The sequence below is a fragment of the Phyllobates terribilis genome, unplaced genomic scaffold, assembly GCF_046119375.1.
Source record: "Phyllobates terribilis strain yellow unplaced genomic scaffold, ASM4611937v1 Scaffold_5__5_contigs__length_657084704, whole genome shotgun sequence".
NCBI classification, from domain to species: domain Eukaryota; kingdom Metazoa; phylum Chordata; class Amphibia; order Anura; family Dendrobatidae; genus Phyllobates; species Phyllobates terribilis.
In genome coordinates this window covers 367,910,422-367,924,864 of record NW_027362765.1, presented here as the reverse complement: position 1 = coordinate 367,924,864, position 14,443 = coordinate 367,910,422, and positions in this window count along the sequence as shown.

Here is a 14,443-nt window from a genome sequence, read left to right as displayed (position 1 = left end):
ATTTAAAGACACATAGAGCAGGGCCACAGTAACAAGTACAACATGATCCCATTAGAAATGATAGGGTTGGCTATACTGTTATAGGGTATGCAGTGAGTCCAACGGCTGACAGATTTTAGGAAAATCCCCACTAAGAATTTAAAGACACACAGAGCAGGGCCACAGTAACAAGATATGACATGTTCCCATTAGAAAGGACAGGGTCTACTATACAGTTATAGGGTATGCAGTGAGTCCAACAGCTGACCAAGTTTAGGAAAAAACCCACTAAGAATTTAAAGACACATAGACCAGGCCACAGTAATGACAAATTCCCATTAGAAAGGAGAGAGTCTCCCATAGTGTTGGACTATGCAGTGACTGCAAGGGCTGCCAAAAATTTGGAGGCACTTCAATGGCCCTTGGAAGAGACGTGGAGGAGCGCATCATAAAAAAATTTTACCATTAGAAAGGAGCGGGCCTCCTATACTTGTAATGCCATGCACTAAGTGTATGGGCTGACAAACATTTACTCCTGGGGGGTATACATGAACATACTGTATAAAAAACTTTTTTTACGGGCATCATAAAAATGTAGCGCCCCGAGGGCTCGGCCGCTACAGGGGTATTGCACCTCTGCCAGAGGTGTGATATTCCACTCCCGGGTAAGGATGGAGTATGGACCAGGGTTCAGTTAGCTGCATACAGCACACTCACCCCAAATGAAGGCACGACAGACTATGTCCCTGGCTGGAGTGGGGAGGGGGTAGGAATACCCAGTGATGTAGGAGCAGATAGGGGTTGGTTCCTGAGCGTAGATAGGAGCCCATTGGTTGCTGGTCACCTGGGCTCATGTTCTAGAGGGAGGTATAAAAGGTGGGCACCATCTTTGAACAGTGTTCGGTCAGAGAGAAGAAGTGACGGAGTGGGGGCCTCTGCAAGGCGCTCTGCTCCGTAGGCGGGCCTAGCCTCTGAGGCCCAGCCAGCACAGAGAGAAGAGAAGAAGAGAAGTTCAGTGAGTGGAGTAAGAGAAGGAGTGCAGCCAGAGAGGGCTGACAGGGAGCTGTGGCTCAGTCTGGGCCCAGTTCCACGAGGCAGGCCTAGGGTGAAGGCCAGGAACAGAAAGAAACAAGAACACAAAGGAACAAGAACAGAAAGGAACAGAAGAGAAAGAGAAAGAGAGAAACAGAAGGGCTCAGGAACAAGACGGCAGAAGGGACCCTAAGAACCCACGAGAATACAGGGTGAAGGGTCAGGCAGATTAAGGGTACCGGATCCCAAGTTGGTGGAGGAGAAACAGCCCTCAGCCAAAGACCGGAGGTCGTGATCATTTATTGGTGCGACACCTCATCAAACTTGCTAGGAAGGCACCATATAGGACAGCGGGGAACGGGAACCACGTTTACCCGCACAAGTCCGTGGCAGCTGGACAAAAGTGGATCACTGGTGAGGCAGGCCAGAGAAAGGATTGAAGGGGGTCCTGTGCCATGCTCCTGAACTGCCTGGGGTTGACCGAGCCCCTCACCTGGTGGACGCAGCACGGCTCGGGCGGTCATTGCTGACAGAAGTGACCCGGAGTACATGAACTGTGAGTAAAAGACATTGGACTGCAGTACGTTGTCTGTGTACTCTTTCGCTCCTCCAGCACTAACGGCACTGGGACTCTCTGCACCATCACCTCCACCATCCACTACACTGCCCTGGGGCTGCACTCTTCCCGTGGGGAGTCACACTACCTCAACTGCATACATCATCAGCCCCAGCGGTCTGCCTTGCAGCGGCGGTTCATAATAACCGCAATCCACGGGTGGCGTAGTCGGATATCACTTAGGACTGCTAAAGGACTACCACTGGTCTGACCACCCTGAGCCACGGAATCGGGTCGCCACTACTACCCCCACCATCTCCCTATTGCCCGGCTCCGTGTGCCCCACGGCCCAGGGGCGAGTCAAACACCCTTTAAAAAAATTATGTGGGTGTTGCATCATGGACCCCGGTCACCCTGGTGATATGGTGGTGGAGGATGAGGAGAAGGAGGAGGACAAGAGCAAATAGCCAAAATCAGGAAGCTTATACCCATGTGTGGGTGTGAAAAGGTGCATGGGAATACACCTCCCAAGAAAAGACACTGGATTTGAGTTTATGTTACGCTGCTATCATTCGGTGGTGTTGAGAAGTCTGGCCCAATCCAGCCCTTGTTCATTTTTATAAGAGTCAGCCTGTCATCATTTTCAGCTGACAGGAGGATGCGCTTATCAGTTATAATTCCACCAGCGGCACTAAAAACCCGCTCTGATAAAACACTGGCGGCAGGGCAGGCCAGGACCTCCAAGGCATAGAGAGCCAGTTCATTCCACATATCTAGCTTGGATACCCAATATTTATAAGGCACAGAGGAATCATGGAGGACATTGGTACGGTACGGCAAGGTACTCCCTCAGCATCTTCTCAAACTTTGCAATCCTTGTGAGAGTACCCTGTGCCTCAGGGCCTGTGCGATGGGAGGGTCTGAGAAAACTCTCCCAGAACTTTGACAGTGTTCCCCTGCCTCTGCTGGATTGAAGTTGTGTCTCTCTCGCCTGTACTCCTTGGTTGTCGAACGAAGTGTGCCCTCTGCCTCCAGAATTTTTTTAATAGTTCCGCAACAAGGACCTTCTGGTACTGCGTCATTTTTGTACACCTGTCCGCCTCAGGAATAAGAGATATAAAGTTCTCCTTGTAGAGTGGGTCTAGAAGTGTCACCAACCAGTAATGACCTAAAATTTTGAGAATGCGAGGGTCATGGGAAAGGCAGCATAACATAAACTCAGCCATGCGTGCCAGACTACTAACAGGCAAGACTTCCGTGTACTCACCAAGAGGATGACTGACCATGCTCTCCTCCTCCTCCTCTCTGTCCTCTGGCCATCCACGCTGAACAGACGGTATGACAGCTGTGCAGATAGCACCGTCTATAGTGCATGAAACTAGTTCCTCTCCTTCCTCCTCCTCCTCTTCCTCATTGTCACCCAATCCACGTTGGGATGAGATGAGGCTTGGCTGTGTGTAATCACCATGTATGGTTAATTGCTCCATCTTATCGTGCTCCGCCTGCAATGCATCATCTTTGATTGTGAGCAGAGAGCGTTTCAGAAGACAGAGAAGCGGGATGGTGAGGCTAATTATGGCGTCATCGCCGCTCGCCATCTTGGTGCAGTCCTCAAAGTTTTGGAGGATGGTACATATGTCTGACATCCACGTCCACTACTGAGGTCTTATGTGTGGAGTCTGAACTGAATACCGATAGCCTTTTTGATGCTGGTACTCAACAACTGCCCTCTTCTGCTCACAAATCCTTCCCAACATCTGCAATGTAGAGTTCCAACGTGTGGGGACATCACACACCTGTCTGTGAGCCAGAAGCTGCAAACACTGCTGAAACACTGCAAGGGCGGCGGAAGCTGTAGGTGACTTTCTAAAATGGGCACCAAGGCGGAATACTTTAACAAGCTGATCCGGCAGCTCCGGGTAGGATTTCAGTAACCGCTGAACCACGAGGTTAAGCACATGGGCCAGGCATGGTACGTGTGTGAGCTCGCCTCGCCTCAGAGCCGCCACCAGGTTTCGGCCATTGTCACACACGACCATGCCTGGCTGTAGGTTCAGCGGTTTGAGCCACAGATCTGCCTGCTCTTTCAGAGCTGTCCATAACTCTTCAGCATTGTGTGGTTTTTCACCTAAGCATATTAGCTTCAGCACAGCCTGTTGCCGCTTGGCCGAGGCAGTGCTGCAGTGCTTCCAGCTTGTGACTGATGTGGTCATTTCGGAGATGGAGGCTGAGGAGGAGGAGGAGGCTGAGGAGCATGAGGGGCAGGAGCTGTAGACCGTGGGGGCAACCCTGATTGACCTAGGGCCTGCAATCCTTGGCGTCGGGAGGACGTGTTCCATCCCAAGGTCCGACTGGGTCCCGGCTTCCACTATGTTAACCCAGTGTGCCATCAGCGAGATGTACCATCCCTGCCCACAAGCACTTGTCCACGTGTCCGTGGTTAGGTGGACTTTACAGGTAACTGCGTTGTTGAGGGCACGGCTAATGTTTTGGGACACGTGCTTGTGTAATATGGGGACGGCACACTGGGAGAAATAGTGGCGGCTGGGGACAGAGTACCGAGGGACGGCCGCTGCCATCAGGTTGCGGAATGCTTCTGTCTCCACAAGCCTAAAAGGCAACATTTCGAGCCAAGCAGTCGTGAATTGTGAGAATTTAGTAGTGTGGCCTGTGGGACGTTGGCTGCATATTTGCGCTTGCATTCCAAGGACTGGAGTATGAACAACTGAACGCTTCGCTGGGACAAGGACATGGACGTGCTTCCTGATGCTGCTTCTTGAGAGTGTGCAATGACAGGTGCAGGGCAGGAGGCATCTTTTCATGCACTATAGACAGGGGATTGGCTTGCATGCACAACAGCAGAAGAAGTAATGGTGACACCTGTAGACACTGTTCCTGGACCCTGGTGTTCGGCCCACAAAGTCGAGTGCTTTGCTGCCATGTGCCTGATCATGCTGGTGGTGGTCAGGCTGGTCATTTTGCCACCCCTGCTGATGCTGGTCTGGCTCGTGATGCAAATGGCCTTTTTGGATTTATCGGCAGAGTCTTTAAAAAACAACCAGACTCGGGAAGACCTAACAGTTGTAGTGGCAACTTCCTTCGTGTTGGTGTTACGGGAAACGGTAGCCTGCCTTCTGTCTGCGGCCACCACACTGCTTCTTCCTGCCTGTTGGGGTGCTCTGCCTCCCTCCCCCTGTGTGCTGCTGTCCTTGCTCTGCATATCCTCCTGCCATGTTGGGTCAGTTACTATATCATCCTCCACCTCGTCTCCCACTTCTGCACCCTGGTACTATTCCTGACTTTCTGCCAATTGTGTCTCATCATCGTCCACCTCTTGTGACAGTTTCCCACCGTCGCCTTCGTGTGACTGTGGCCGCTCAAATATTTGGGCATCGCTACACGCGATCTCCTCTTGCCCCGCTTCAAGTGGACCCGGCGAGAGGCCCGAATCTATAAATGGAAAAGTGAACAGCTCTTCAGATTGTCCAAGTGTGGGATCAGTTGTCTCTGGGTACTCGGCATGGTGGGAGGAAGGAGGATCAGGGTGAGGAATATGAGGTCCAGACTCATGGCTACTGAGACTTGACCATGTGGAAGACAGGGTGGTGGTGGTGGTGGCTAAGTGACTGAAAGCATTATCCGCTATCCAACCAACAACCTTTTGACACTGATCTGGGTTCAATAGTGGTGTGCTGCGGTCCGCTAGAAATTGGGACAGGAAGGTCAGGCGAGAAGATGTGGGTGTTTGTTGTGGCACAATTTCGGCTTGCCCACGGCCTTGTCCTCGGCCTCTGCATGCACCATTACCATCACGTCCAGTTCCCCGTCCCTTGCCACATGCCTTGCCCATTTTAAATGGAGGATAGTATCTTCCACGCTCACTACAAATGACTGAGTTTGAAGTGAAGTTATATGTGATCGGTGTGATGGAGAAAACAGAATTTTAAATACCTGGCCTGTAGGTAGGTAGTGTGAACAGCAAACTGCTGTGAATTGCTTCACTGACACACTGAAAAAATGGAGGCCAGAAATGGCAGTATTTTCTGACAACGTATATGTGATCCGTGTGACGGAGAAAACACAGTTTTAAATAGCTGGATTTCTAGCGCTCTAATATGGAAAGGACCTGGCTGTATTCTGCAGTGCCAACAAGCAAATGGCGCAGAAAAACAGTGTTCTCTGGATTGCTTTATAAGCAAATAATGAGGATTAAGATCCAAAGAAAAGTATTCCTCGCCCCTGAGACCTGGGTCTTTGTATAGAAATATCTAACAGCAGCAGAAGTCAGAATTGGAATGGAGCTTCTTGTGCTATATGCACTGCAGTCTGCTATATACACTGCCTGCCTGCCTTTGTACTCTGCCTGCCTGATATCTCTGCAGATGGATTAGTCCTCAGAAGGACTGTTTGTTGAGATGGATATGTGTTTTTCTCACTACACTACCTAATGCACGATCAAATCTCTCCCTAACGCAGCAGCAGCTCTCCCTACACTGTCTGATCCGGAGTGACTGTGATGAGCATGGCGGCGCCAGGTCAGATATAGACCTGATGACGCTGTGCGGCCAGCCAATCACTGTAATGCCCACAACCAACATGGCTATGGCATTACAGTGCATGGCAGGCAATCCCTGCATGTTCATTGGCTCTGTAAAGAGCACCAAACATGCAGGGAGGGGACCCGACTTCCCGCCCGACCAACCCGGAAATACTCGGTGAGCGCAGAGCATCTCGAGCAGTGAGATACTCGGGCAAGCACCGAGCAGTAGCGAGCATGCTCGCTCATCACTAGTTGTCATTAAGATTTAAAAAGAGAAAACATAGAAATGTGACAGTAAATGGCTTCCCCCAACCAATAACCATGAGTGGAGAAAAAGTGTTTTTGTTATCATTCATTTTCTCTGAAACAAGGCCAAGAAAGGAAAAATTCTGCCGGGGTATGTAAACTTTTGACCAGGCCACAGTAATGACAAATTCCCATTAGAAAGGAGAGAGTCTCCCATAGTGTTTGCCTATGCAGTGACTGCAAGGGCTGCCAAAAATTTGGAGGCACTTCAATGGCCCTTGGAAGAGACGTGGAGGAGCGCATCATAAAAAAATGTTACCATTAGAAAGGAGCGGGCCTCCTATACTTGTAATGCCATGCACTAAGTGTATGGGCTGACAAACATTTACTCCTGGGGGGTATACATGAACATACTGTATAAAATTTTTTTTTTACGGGCATCATAAAAATGCAGCGCCCGGAGGGCTCGGCCGCTACAGGGGTATTGCACCTCTGCCAGAGGTGTGATATTCCACTCCCGGGTAAGGATGGAGTATGGACCAGGGTTCAGTTAGCTGCATACAGCACACTCACCCCAAATGCAGGCATGACAGACCATGTCCCTGGCTGGAGTGGGGAGGGGGTTGGAATACCCAGTGATGTAGGAGCAGATAGGGGTTGGTTCCTGAGCGTAGATAGGAGTCCATTGGTTGCTGGTCACCTGGGCTCATGTTCTAGAGGGAGGTATAAAAGGTGGGCACCATCTTTGAACAGTGTTCAGTCAGAGAGAAGAAGTGACGGAGTGGGGGCCTCTGCAAGGGGCTCTGCTCCGTAGGCGGGCCTAGCCTCTGAGGCCCAGCCAGTACAGAGAGAAGAGAAGAAGAGAAGTTCAGTGAGTGGAGTAAGAGAAGGAGTGCAGCCAGAGAGGGCTGACAGGGAGCTGTGGCTCAGGCTGGGCACAGCTCCACGAGGCAGGCCTAGGGTGAAGGCCAGGAACAGAAAGGAACAAGAACAGAAAGGAACAGAAGAGAAAGAGAAAGAGAGAAACAGAAGGGCTCAGGAACAAGGCGGCAGAAGGGACCCTAAGAACCCACGAGAATACAGGGTGAAGGGTCAGGCAGATTAAGGGTACCGGATCCCAAGTTGGTGGAGGAGAAACCGCCCTCAGCCAAAGACCGGAGGTCGTGATCATTTATTGGTGGGACACCTCATCAAACCTGCTAGGAAGGCACCATATAGGACAGCAGGGAATGGGAACCATGTTTACCCGCATAAGTCCGCGGCAGCTGGACAAAAGTGGGTCACTGGTGAGGCAGGCCAGAGAAAGGATTGAAGGGGGTCCTGTGCCATGCTCCTGAACTGCCTGGGGTTGACCGAGCCCCTCACCTGGTGGACGCAGCACGGTTCGGGCGGTCATTGCTGACAGAAGTGACCCGGAGTACATGAACTGTGAGTAAAAGACATTGGACTGCAGTACGTTGTCTGGGTACTCTTTCGCTCCTCCAGCACTAACGGCACTGGGACTCTCTGCACCATCACCCCCACCATCCACTACACTGCCCTGGGGCTGCACTCTTCCCCTGGGGAGTCACACTACCTCAGCTGCATACATCATCAGCCCCAGCGGTCTGCCTTGCAGCGGCGGTTCATAATAACCGCAATCCACGGGTGGCGTAGTCGGACATCACTTAGGACTGCTAAAGGACTACCACTGGTCTGACCACCCTGAGCCACGGAACCGGGTCGCCACTACTACCCCCACCGTCTCCCTATTGCCCGGCTCCGAGTGCCCCACGGCCCAGGGGCGAGTCAAACACCCTTTAAAAAAATTATGTGGGTGTTGCATCATGGACCACGATCACCCTGGTGATATGGTGGTGGAGGATGAGGAGAAGGAGGAGGACAAGAGCAAATAGCCAAAATCAGGAAGCGTATACCCATGTGTGGGTGTGAAAAGGTGCATGGGAATACACCTCCCAAGAAAAGACACTGGATTTGAGTTTATGTTACGCTGCTATCATTCGGTGGTGTTGAGAAGTCTAGCCCAATCCAGCCCTTGTTCATTTTTATAAGAGTCAGCCTGTCAGCATTTTCAGTTGACAGGAGGATGCGCTTATCAGTTATAATTCCACCAGCGGCACTAAAAACCCGCTCTGATAAAACACTGGCGGCAGGGCAGGCCAGGACCTCCAAGGCATAGAGCCAGTTCATTCCACATATCTAGCTTGGATACCCAATATTTATAAGGCACAGAGGAATCACGGAGGACATTGGTACGGTACGGCAAGGTACTCCCTCAGCATCTTCCCAAACTTTGCACTCCTTGTGAGAGTACCCTGCGCCTCAGGGCCTGTACGATGGGAGGGTCTGAGAAAACTCTCCCAGAACTTTGACAGTGTTCCCCTGCCTCTGCTGGATTGAAGTTGTGACTCTCTCGCCTGTACTCCTTGGTTGTCGAACGAAGTGTGCCCTCTGCCTCCAGCGTTTTCAGATGGGAATTTTTTTAATAGCTCCGCAACAAGGGCCTTCTGGTACTGCCTCATTTTTGTACACCTCAGGAATAAGAGATATAAAGTTCTCCTTGTAGAGTGGGTTTAGAAGTGTCACCAACCAGTAATGACCTAAAATTTTGAGAATGCGAGGGTCATGAGAAAGGCAGCATAACATAAACTCAGCCATGCGTGCCAGACTACTAACAGGCAAGACTTCCATGTCCTCACCAAGAGGATGACTGACCATGCTCTCCTCCTCCTCCTCCTCTCTGTCCTCTGGCCATCCACGCTGAACAGACGGTATGACAGCTGTGCAGATAGCACCGTCTATAGTGCATGAAATTAGTTCCTGTCCTTCCTCCTCCTCCTCTTCCTCATTGTCACCCAATCCACATTGGGATGAGATGAGGCTTGGCTGTATGTAATCACCCTGTATGGTTAATTGCTCCATCTTATCGTGCTCCGCCTGCAATGCATCATCTTTGATTGTGAGCAGAGAGCGTTTCAGAAGACAGAGAAGCGGGATGGTGACGCTAATTATGGCGTCATCGCCGCTCACCATCTTGGTGGAGTCCTCAAAGTTTTGGAGGATGGTACATATGTGTGACATCCACGTCCACTACTGAGGTCTTATGCGTGGAGTCTGAACTGAATACCGATAGCCTTTTTGATGCTGGTACTCAACAACTGCCCTCTTCTGCTCACAAATCCTTCCCAACATCTGCACTGTAGAGTTCCAACGTGTGGGGACATCACACACCAGTCTGTGAGCCAGAAGCTGCAAACGCTGCTGAAACACTGCAAGGGCGGCGGAAGCTGTAGCTGACTTTCTAAAATGGGCACACAGGCGGCATACTTTAACAAGCAGATCCCGCAGCTCCGGGTAGGATTTGAGTAACCGCTGAACCACGAGGTTAAGCACATGGGCCAGGCATGGTACGTGTGTGAGCTCGCCTCGCCTCAGAGCCGCCACCAGGTTCCGGCCATTGTCACACACGACCATGCCTGGCCGTAGGTTCAGCGGTTTGAGCCACAGATCTGCCTGCTCTTTCAGAGCTGTCCATAACTCTTCAGCATTGTGTGTTTTTTCACCTAAGCATATTAGCTTCAGCACAGCCTGTTGCCGCTTGGCCGAGGCAGTGCTGCAGTGCTTCCAGCTTGTGACTGATGTGGTCATTTTGGAGATAGAGGCTGAGGAGGAGGAGGAGGCTGAGGAGCATGAGGTTCAGGAGCTGTAGACCGTGGGGGCAACCCTGATTGACCTAGGGCCTGCAATCCTTGGCGTCGGGAGGACGTGTTCCGTCCCAAGGTCCGACTGGGTCCCGGCTTCCACTATGTTAACCCAGTGTGCCATCAGCGAGATGTACCGTCCCTGCCCACAAGCACTTGTCTACGTGTCCGTGGTTAGGTGGACTTTACCGGTAACTGCATTGTTAAGGGCACGGCTAATGTTTTGGGACACGTGCTTGTGTAATGTGGGGACGGCACACTGGGAGAAATAGTGGCGGCTGGGGACAGAGTACCGAGGGACGGCTGCCGCCATCAGGTTGCGGAATGCTTCTGTCTCCACAAGCCTAAAAGGCAACATTTCGAGCCAAGCAGTCGTGAATTGTGAGAATTTAGTAGTGTGGCCTGTGGGACGTTGGCTGCATATTTGCGCTTGCATTCCAAGGACTGGAGTATGAACAACTGAACGCTGCGCTGGGACAAGGACATGGACGTGCTTCCTGATGCTGCTACTTGAGAGTGTGCAATGACAGGTGCAGGGCAGGAGGCATCTTTGCATGAACTATGGACAGGGGATTGACTTGCATGCACAACAGCAGAAGAAGCAATGGTGCCACCTGTTGACACTGTTCCTGGACCCTGGTGTTCGGCCCACAAAGTCGAGTGCTTTGCTGCCATGTGCCTGATCATGCTGGTGGTGGTCAGGCTTGTCGTTTTGCCACCCCTGCTGATGCTGGTCTGGCTCGTGATGCAAATGGCCTTTTTGGAGTTATCGGCAGAGTCTTTAAAAAACAACCAGACTTGGGAAGACCTAACAGTTGTAGTGGCAACTTCCTTCGTGTTGGTGTTACGGGAAACGGTAGCCTGCCTTCTGTCTGCGGCCACCACACTGCTTCTTCCTGCCTGTTGGGGTGCTTTGCCTCCCTCACCCTGTGTGCTGCTGTCCTTGCTCTGCATGTCCTCCTTCCAGGTTGGGTCAGTTACTATATCATCCACCACCTCGTCTCCCACTTCTGCACCCTGGTACTATTCCTGACTTTCTGCCAATTGTGTCTCATCATCGTCAACCTCTTGTGACAGTTTCCCACCGTCGCCTTCGTGTGACTGTGGCTGCTCAAATATTTGGGCATCGCTACACGTGATCTCCTCTTGCCCCGCTTCAAGTGGACCGGGCGAGAGGCCCGAATCTATAAATGGAAAAGTGAACAGCTCTTCAGTTTGTCCAAGTGTGGGATCAGTTGTCTCTGGGTACTCGGCATGGTGGGAGGAAGGAGGATCAGGGTGAGGAATATGAGGTCCAGACTCATGGCTATTGGGACTTGACCGTGTGGAAGACAGGGTGGTGGTGGTGGTAGCTAAGTGACTGGAAGCATTATCCGCTATCCAACCAACAACCTTTTGACACTGATCTGGGTTCAATAGTGGTGTGCTGCGGTCCCCTAGAAATTGGGACAGGAAGGTCAGGCGAGAAGGTGTGGGTGTTTGTTGTGGCACAATTTCGGCTTGCCCACGGTCTTGTCCTCGGCCTCTGCATGCACCATTACCATCACGTCCAGTTCCCCGTCCCTTGCCACGTGCCTTGCCCATTTTAAATGGAGGATAGTATCTGCCACGCTCACTAGAAATGACTGAGTTTAAAGTGAAGTTATATGTGATCGGTGTGATGGAGAAAACAGAGTTTTAAATACCTGGCCTGTAGGTAAGTAGTGTGAACAGCAAACTGCTGTGAATTGCTTCACTGACACTGAAAAAATGGAGGCCAGAAATGGCAGAATTTTCTGACAACGTATATGTGATCCGTGTGACGGAGAAAACACAGTTTTAAATAGCTGGATTTCTAGCGCTCTAATATGGAAAGGACCTGGCTGTATTCTGCAGTGCCAACAAGCAAATGGCGCAGAAAAACGGTGTTCTCTGGATTGCTTTATAAGCAAATAATGAGGATTAAGATCCAAAGAAAAGTATTCCTCGCCCCTGAGACCTGGGTCTTTGTATAGAAATATCTAACAGCAGCAGAAGGCAGAATTGGAATGGAGCCTCTTGTGCTATATGCACTGCAGTCTGCTATATACACTGCCTGCCTGCCTATATACACTGCCTGCCTGATATCTCTGCAGATGGATTAGTCCTCAGAAGGACTGTTTGTTGAGATGGATATGTGTAATGTGCGGTTTTTCTCACTACACTACCTAATGCACGATCAAATCTCTCCCTAACGCAGCAGCAGCTCTCCCTACACTGTCTGATCCGGAGTGACTGTGATGAGCATGGCGGCGCCAGGTCAGATATAGACCTGATGACGCTGTGCGGCCAGCCAATCACTGTAATGCCACAACCAACATGGCTACGACATTACAGTGCATGGCAGGCAATCCCTGCATGTTCATTGGCTCTGTAAAGAGCGCCAAACATGCAGGGAGGGGACCCGACTTCCCGCCCGACCAACCCGGAAATACTCGGTGAGCGCAGAGCATCTCGAGTAGTGAGATACTCGGGCAAGCACCGAGCAGTAGCGAGCATGCTCGCTCATCACTAGTTGTCATTGAGATTTAAAAAGAGAAAACACAGAAATGTGACAGTAAATGGCTTCCCCCAACCAATAACCATGAGTGGAGAAAAAGTGTTTTTGTTATCATTCATTTTCTCTGAAACAAGGCCAAGAAAGGAAAAGTTCTGCCGGGGTATGTCAACTTTTGAGCAGAACTGTATATGCGCCAGCCCCAGTGTCTCCTATTCTATATACTCCAGCCCCAGTGTCTCCTATTCTATATACTCCAGCTTCTTCTGTGATGTATATGCTCTAGCCCCAATGTATCCTGTGATGAATATACGCCAGCCCCAGTGTCTCCTATTCTATATACTCCAGCTCCAGTGTCTTCTGTGACGTAGCTAATGTAGCCCTAATGTCTCTTATGCAGAGGCGTCGCATGATAAAGCAGTGAGATACAAGCTCCCTGCCCTATCACTATCTCTTTCATATGCCACAGATCGCCATAGGCCTGCGGTTAGCGAGATGTCAGCATACTCACGCAGGTGGCTCGGTGACATCATTGCATCGCTCTGCTCTGCAGTCCCACCATGGAAGAGGAGACAGAGGCCGTGATGTAGGGAATCAGGATTAAGTGAGAATAAACTTTATTTTTTTAAATGATCGGGCAGTGGAGCCATCCTACTATATATCTGGAGTAGTGGGTCCATCATACTACATATGGAGTAGTGGGGCCATTATACTATATGTATGTGGGGCAGTGGGACCATCATAGTATATACAGGTGCATCTCACTAAATTAGAATATCTTCAAAAAGTTAATTTATTCCAGTTCTTCAATACTGTTTCAGTATGCTCCACAATCATGAGGAAGACTGCTGACTTAACAGATGTCCAGAAGGCAGTCATTGACACACTCCACAAGGTCCTAGAGTTCCAATTTTCATTTGGAAATCAAGGTCCCAGAGTCTGGAGGAAGAGTGGAGAGTCCACAATCCAAGCTGCTTGAGGTCTAGTGTGAAGGCACCACAATCAGTGATGGTTTGGGGGGCCATGTCATCTGCTGGTGTAGGTCCACTGTGTTTTATCAAGACCAAAGTCAGCACAACCGGCTGCCAGGACATTTTACAGCACTTCATGCTTCCCTCTGCCGACAAGCTTTTTGGAGATGGAAATGTCTTTCTCCAGCAGGACTTGGCCCCTGTCCACACGGCCAAAAGTACCAATACGTGGTTTACACAACAGTATCACTGTGCTTGATTGGCAGCAAACTCGCCTGACCTTAACCCCATAGAGAATCTATTATAGAGAATCTATGGGATATTGTCAAGAGGAAGATGAGAGACACCAGACCCAACAATGCAGATGAGCTGAAAGACAGCTTTTTGTATTGAATAACTGAAATAAATTAACTTTTTGATGATATTCTAATTTAGTGAGATGCACCTGTATATGGAGCAGTGGGACCATCATGCTATATATATGGAGGAGTGGGGGCATCATACTAAATATAGAGCAGTGTGTGTGTGTCACCCCAGGCCTGGATGCCACAAACAATAATCTGTTTCTGAAAGCAGGAGGGAGGTCCCCTGGTTAGGGACAATTAGCATACAGCACCTCCTGTCCCAGGCCAGCAGGGGGAGCTGGCTGCCCCTATAAAAGCTGGATCTCGGGGCAGGGTTAGAGAAAACTGGACGACCTAGCTCAGGAGTGAGACTAGTCCCAGAGAAGGAGGGACAGTTCATCTGTAACTGAGGAGTCCGTGAGGCAGAGGAGAAACTGCAAGCCAGGGACAGAGGCGACGAGAGCCAGTCCAGGCAGAGAACCAATCTACCGGACATTGGGGTCCGAGGCTGTCAGGGTTACAAGCCCAGCAGCAGAGAACCAACCTGCGAGGGATTTCA